Here is a 7,606-nt window from a genome sequence, read left to right as displayed (position 1 = left end):
AAGGTCGACAGGGTTTATAGGTCGACATGTGCTAGGTCGACAGGTCTAAAGGTCAACATGAGTTTTTCCCCAAAAAAATTTTTCATACTTAACGATCCACGTGGACTACGATTGGAACGGTAAAGTGTGCCGAGCGAAGCGGTAGCGGAGCGAAGGCACCATGCCCGAAGCATGGCAAGCGAAGTGAGCCATGCGAAGGGACGCGGTGCACTAATTTGGGATCCCAATCACTTTACGAAGAAAACGACACAAAAATAAATAAATAAAAAATCATCATGTCGACCTTTAGACCTGTCGACCTAGCACATGTCGACCTTCCACCCATGTCGACCTAGTGACTGTCGACCTATAGTGGTCGACCTAAACATTGTCGACCTAGACACTGTCGATAAAACGAACCACACCCCTTCATTACATGCGGCTTGATGTCAGTTCAGCCTAAACGGCTGCCGCAGCTTTATCAGGTCCCGTGCTGACGTCGCTCCAGCCCGATCTCCTTTTTGCGGCTTTCAGGCGTACCAGCTATAGCACATGCTGGTGTCTCTCCTCTGATGCTTGTAATGCTTGTAAAGTTAGGGACAGCAGGGATAGACACCCGCAATTAAACACTGCTTTCCTACCCGGATTGGACAAATATCCTTACCATCTCCTTCACCATTTCACAAAAGAGCTGTTACATTAACATTAACCTCTTTTTTTACAGGTATGTGCGTTCACCATTAAGCGCTCCAATTGACATTTTTGATTTATTTATACGTTATGGAGCCTCTAACATAATCCATAAGGCGCGGTTATTATTTTTTAATCTTTTAATGAACGCCAATAGTCCTGCAGGACATGTCACTGGCAAGTCTGACGAGTCCTCTCCTGACTGAGACTCCTCCGATGGTTCCTTGAGTGTAACGTCTACTGCTGCTGGCGTTGCTGTTGTTGCTGCTGGGAGTCAATCATCATCCCAGAGGGGAAGTCGGAAGACCACTTGTACTACTTCCAGTAAGCAATTGACTGTCCAACAGTCCTTTGCGAGGAAGATGAAATATCACAGCAGTCATCCTGCTGCAAAGCGGATAACTCAGGACTTGGCAGCTGTGTTGGTGTTAGACGTGCGTCCGGTACCCACCGTTAATTCACAGGCAACTAGAGACTTGATTGAGGTACTGTGTCCCTGGTACCAAATACCATTTAGGTTCCATTTCTCTAGGCAGGCGATACCGAAAATGTACACAGACGTCAGAAAAAGAGTCACCAGTGTCCTAAAAAATGCATTTGTACCCAATGTCCACTTAACCACGGACATGTGGACAAGTGGAGCAGGCCAAACTCAGGACTATATGACTGTGACAGCCCACTGGGTAGATGTATTGCCTCCCGCTGCAAGAACAGCAGCGGCGGCACCAGTAGCAGCATCTCGCAAACGTCAACTCGTTCTTAGACAGGCTATGCTTTGTATCACCGCTTTCCATAAGTGGCACACTGCTGACAACCTCTTACGGAAACTGAGGAACATCATCGCAGAATGGCTTACCCCAATTGGACTCTCCTGGGGATTTGTGACATCGGACAACGCCACAAATATTGTGCGTGCATTACATGTGGGCAAATTCCAGCACGTCCCATGTTTTGCACATACATTGAATTTGGTGGTGCAGAATTTTTTTTAAAATGACAGGGGCATGCAATAGATGCTGTCGGTGGCCCGAAGAATTGCGGGCCACTTTTGGCATTCAGTCACAGCGTGCCGAAGACTGGAGCACCAGCAAACACTCCTGAACCTGCCCCGCCATCATCTGAAGCAAGAGGTGGTAACGAGGTGGAATTCAACCCTCTATATGCTTCAGAGGATGGAGGAGCCTCAAAAGGCCATTCAAGCCTATACATCTGACAAAAAAATTCAGGGAGGTTTTGCCAAAACGAGTCCGAACCCAAAACACGGCCGCGGAACCGAATCCAAAACCAAAACACAAAACCCGAAAAATTTCCGGTGCACATCTCTAGTAATTACCAGTCCTCCAAAATAGTCTATTTATCCTGAGCTATGGCTTAAGTATGGTGGATACAAAAGGTGCCCCCCAGCTTTGTTATAATGGTTATAATTAGCCCACTGTCAGGTGATGTGTGTTTTCTATGGGTGTTGAAGCAGTGCAATGTATTTTTCGGAGAGACCTGCGATGCCTTCAGCCACGGCTCCAACCAATGGCCAGTCAGGCTCATGCGTAGCCACACCCCCTGCTCACCGATTGGAGGACGGTCAATCCTCCTCTCTCCTGTAACCACCAGTACTCCCCCGCTCTAATCAGCTAGGAGACTGGGGCTACCCTTTCGTCGTGGTGACGGTTATCCAGGGCCAACGGGGATCTGGGTGCTGTCCTCCCGCAGGGGGAGCAGTGGCTTCGGACAGCGCTGCCGTCAGCTGTCAGGGAGGTGACCGGTTCAGCCCTGCTTCGGGATAGCCACTCCTTTGGCTACTCCCCCAACCTGTCACCGCTGATCTGGTGCCACCTACTTCACTGGCCACACCTCCCTTCAGCCAGTCTCTGCTCCTCTGTCTCCACCTCTTCTTCCGGCCGCGCCCTCCTCTGGCCTGTTGCTACAGCTCGGTCACCACCTCTGTCCTTGACCGCGCCTCCCGATCTACGCCTCCCGGAAGTGCTGCGCTGTTCAGCTGGACTCTCTAGCCGCACTGCATCACCACCTCTGTCCTTGACCGCGCCTCCCGATCTCCGCCTCCCGGAAGTGCTGCGCTGCACCACCCTAGTCACTTACATAAATTCCTCAGTCATATTTAATCATATAGGTTTTATGGCTCTACCACCACACTCCTCCTTGCTCATAAATATATAAATATATATATATATATACACAGTAATGATGACACTGCTGATAGCCCCACTTGTTGGCATGTCATGTACCATAGGGTCACAATTATAATGAAATAGACAATTAAAGAGCCTGTCTCTACTACTAATGGTGTACCATGCTACAACATACAGTATCTTATTATAATTACCTCAAGTAACTTTTCACAGGTGTCAGAACTCTAAGGGATAAATGAAAACGCAAACAAGGTTCCCAGGGAGTCTGCCCACTATTTAAAAGTAGCTTTTATTTAAAACTAGGTTGGTTTTGCCTTTTAAAGAGTTGCTACTTTAAAACATCGGGCAGAATTGCCGGTGCCTGAAGGTCCCAGGATATTACATTTACTAACAAGTCTCTGTATCATCTTTAACGATGATGTGGTGACATCTTGGCTGAAGGTAGGTGATGATATGGTCACACAAATGTGGATAGAGGCAGACCTGAACGCAGAAACATGAATGCTCAGTATTCCAAATATTTATTATTTATTTATTAGCAGTTTCTTATATAGCACAGCATATTCCGTTGCGCTTTACAATTAGAACAGTTAAAGAACAAAACTGGGCAAAAAACAGACAGACATAGAGGTAGGAAGGCCCTGCTCACAAGCTTACAATCTATAGGTAAGTAGGCATTGATACACAAGGATAGATGCTACCTATCGCATAATGGTCCACCAGATTGCTACGTTCTTAATGGGATGTATGATATGATCAACCAGCAATGTTGGAAGACAAAATATGTGATGTTATGTGTACTGTACAGAGAGGATGTAATTAGATAGGGAAGCATTGAAGGTTATGTGGGTGGGACCAGAATTTGGTAGGCTTGTCTGAAGAGATGAGTTTTCAGGGAACGTTTAAAAGTTTGGAGACTAGAGGTGAGTCTTATTGTGCATGGGAGGGCATTCTACAGAGTGGGTGAAGCCCAGATAAAGTCCTGTAAGTTTGAGCGGGAACAGGTAATACATGTGGATGAGAGACGCAGATCTTGTGCAGAGCGGAGAGGTCGGGTAGGGAGATATTTTGATAGGAGTGAAGAGATGTATGTTGGTGCAGTTTGGTTAATAACCTTGTATGTAAGTCAGAGTCTTTTATATTTAACATGGTAGAATACCGGTAACCAATGGAGAGACTGACAGAGCGGATCAGCAGAAGAACATCTAGCGAGGAAGATTAGCCTCGCAGCTGCATTTAAAATGGATTGTAGTGGTGAGAGACTATGTTTGGAAAGACCAGTAAGGAGACTATTACAATAATCAATGCGGGAGATGATGCGTGCATGGATTCGAGTTTTTGCAGTGTCTTGTGTAAGATAAGGACGTTTTTTGGATATATTTTTTAGGTGCATGTAACATGAGTTAGATACAGATTGAATGTGTAGAAGACAGGACAGTTCAGAGTCAAGGGTGACACCTAGGCAGCGAGCTTGTGGGGTAGGGTGGATAGTCGCATTGTCAACAGTTATGGAGATATCAGGTTGGTAACTACTCTTGGCTGGTAGGAAAATAATTAATTCTGTTTTGAAAATGTTGAGTTTGAGGTGGCGAGATGACATCCAAGATGAAATGGCAGACAGGCATTCAGTGACACGAACCAATACAGATGGTGATAAATCTGGGGAGGATAGGTAGATTTGAGTATCATCAGCGTACAAATGATACTGAAATCCAAAGGAGCTCATTAGTTTACCAAGAGATGAGGTAAAGATTGAGCACAGCAGAGGACCCAAGACTGAGCCCTGCGGTACTCCAACTGCTAGAGGTAGAGAAGAGGTAGAATTTGAGAAGTGAACACTGAAAGAGCGATTAGATAGGTAGGATGAGAACCAAGTAAGGGCTGTGTCCTGAAGACTTAGGGATTGTAGTGTTTGTATGAGACGAAAGTGATCAACAGTGTCAACAGCAGCAGAGAGATCTAGAATAAGAAGAAGTGTGTAACGGCCTTTCAATCTAGTAGTGACCACTACTTTGGTCAGTGCCGTCTCTGTGGAGTGTTGGGCACGAAAGCCTGACTGAAGCGGGTCCAATAAGTTGTGGGAGTTAAGAAAGTGTGTAAGGCGAGTGTAGGCAAGCCTCTCAAGTAGCTTGAAGGGACATTGTAGCTAAGAAATGGGACAGTAGTTAGAGAGTGTGTTTGGGTTAGAAATTTGTTTTTTTAGAATGGGAGTAATCACTGCATGCTTAAACAGAGAAGGAAATATACCAGTAGAGGTAGAGAGAGAGAGAGAGAGAGATTACAGATTTTAGTTATGGTTGGGATAAGCACAGGAGACAAAGTTTTACTGATTTGTGAGGGCCTAGGATCAAGAGGAGAGGTAGTGGAGTAGGAGGATGAAAAGATTGTTGATACTTCATCTTCACTTGTGGGATCAAATGAAGAGAAAATTGCAGAGGGTTCAGGTAGGGAATTGAGCAGGTCACTGGCTGAGTTAGAGCATACCATTTCATCTCGGATTTTATCAATCTTATCCTTGAAGTAGGAAGCAAGTTCTTGTGCACGGATAGTAGCTAGTGGGGGAAGTGAGGGAGGAAAAAGTAGTGATTTAAATGTATTAAAAAGTTGCTTGGGGTTTCTGGCATGAGAAGAGATGAGAGATTGGAAATATGTTTGGCAGTGTCCGGGCCTGACGATAGGAGTGATAGGTAGTCTTATATGTGAGAAAGTCACTTGGATTCCGAGATTTACGCCTGATGTTCTACTTTACATGACAGTTTTTGTAGGTGTCTTGTTGATTTAGAGTGCCATGGTTGGCATCTAGCCTATGTGGAGTGTGATGGATAGCTGGAGCCACTTCATCAAGGGCACTCTCTAGGGTCTGGTGCAGGTGGGATACAGCAGTGTCAGGTGTGGTAAATGTAGAGATTGGTGAGAGCAGTTGTTGCAGAGAAGTGGAAAGTTGTTGAAAATGTATATTGTGAGTATTCTTGCGGGTTAGAGGAGGCTTGCTATTTTTAGTGTCACAGAATTTAGAGTAATAGAAGAGATTGAGAAGGTGATCAGGTTGTGATCAGAGAGATGGAAAGGAGTGTTAATGAATTCAGAGACTGAACAGAGCCTAGTAAACATAAGATCAAGGCAGTGGCCCTACTGGTGAGTAGAGGAGTCAGACCATTGGGTGAGGCCCAGAGAGGAGGTTAGAGAGAGGGTTGTCACGATCCGGGTAACTGGTCACCATTATTTTCTCTTTAGGTGTCTCCTGAGACTGGCTCAGTGATCCAAAGTGGGATCCCTTTTGCATTGTCAGCATATGGTACGCTGATCTCCCTACTGCATATGATTCCCCTGTCATTCTACAGTGCTGTCACAACAGCTTCACAAGTGGTAACATTAAGCATGGTGTCTTCTGCCCTCCGCGGCCACCGCCACCATTATCATTGCTTCCTAAGTGTACTGTTTAAGAATGGCGCTTCCAGCTCTCCGTGGCCTCTGCCACCATTACCATTACCTTCTATGTGTGAGATTCAGCCTAGCGTCTCCGGCTCTCTGCGGCCTCCGCCACCATTGCTGTGGTTTCTCATGTGGCATACTCCAAGATGGCCTCCGTTGTTCTGTGCGGCCTCCGCCGCCATTGCTGTGGTTTCTCATGTGGCATACTCCAAGATGGCCTCCATTGTTCTCTGTGGCCTCCACCGCCATTGCTATTCAGCTATCGTTCCAGGTATTCCAGCTCCTGAGTTCAGCTCCACTAGAGACTCGCACCAGCTACCATCTGGCGGTGCAGCCTGACTCTACAATTTACCAGCATTGGTTTCAGCAATGGGCAGCAATCCAGTACCGGCTTCCAGCTTCCAGCTGGGTTTCGTCTTGCCAGTCACTATCGGTGTTCTGTCACCGCATCCAAGTCACCATCAGTGTTCTATCACCGCATCCAGGTCATCATCAGTGCCCTATCATTGAACTCAAGCTACTATCGGTGTTCTATCACCGTATCCAAGTCACCGTTGTGTTCTATCATCGTTCTCAAGCCACCATTGGTGTTCCATCACCGTATCCAACTCACCATCGGTGTCTACCATCGATCTCAAGCCACCATTGTATCAGATCATTAATTCCAAATCATCATTTATCATCAATCTCCAGTACACCAGTACTTTTGCAACTGACTTTCCTTTTGTACTGGTGTTAATCATTATTCAACAGTTCATGAGTATTCATTCAGCCCAGCATTACACCAGCATCTACGAGTGTATATTGGCCCTCATTCCGAGTTGTTCGCTCGGTGTTTTTCATCGCATCGCAGTGAAATTCCGCTTAGTACGCATGCGCAATGTTCGCACTGCGACTGCGCCAAGGAACTTTACAATGAAGAAAGTATTTTTACTCACGGCTTTTTCATCGCTCCGGCGATCGTAATGTGATTGACAGGAAATGGGTGTTACTGGGCGGAAACACAGCGTTTTAGGGGCGTGTGACTGAAAACGCTACCGTTTCCGGAAAAAACGCAGGAGTGGCCGGAGAAACGGTGGGAGTGTCTGGGCGAACGCTGGGTGTGTTTGTGACGTCAACCAGGAACGACAAGCACTGAAATGATCGCACAGGCAGAGTAAGTCTGAAGCTACTCTAAAACTGCTACGAGGTTAGTGATCGCAATATTGCGAATACATCGGTCGCACTTTTAAGAAGCTAAGATACACTCCCAGTAGGCGGCGGCTTAGCGTGTGTAACTCTGCTACATTCGCCTTGCGAGCGAACAACTCGGAATGAGGGCCATTGTGTCATCATCTAACACTGCTGAGCATCGCTGTCTA

This window comes from Pseudophryne corroboree, chromosome 10, assembly GCF_028390025.1.
Source record: "Pseudophryne corroboree isolate aPseCor3 chromosome 10, aPseCor3.hap2, whole genome shotgun sequence".
In the NCBI taxonomy this organism is placed as follows: domain Eukaryota; kingdom Metazoa; phylum Chordata; class Amphibia; order Anura; family Myobatrachidae; genus Pseudophryne; species Pseudophryne corroboree.
This window is presented reverse-complemented; position numbering follows the sequence as displayed.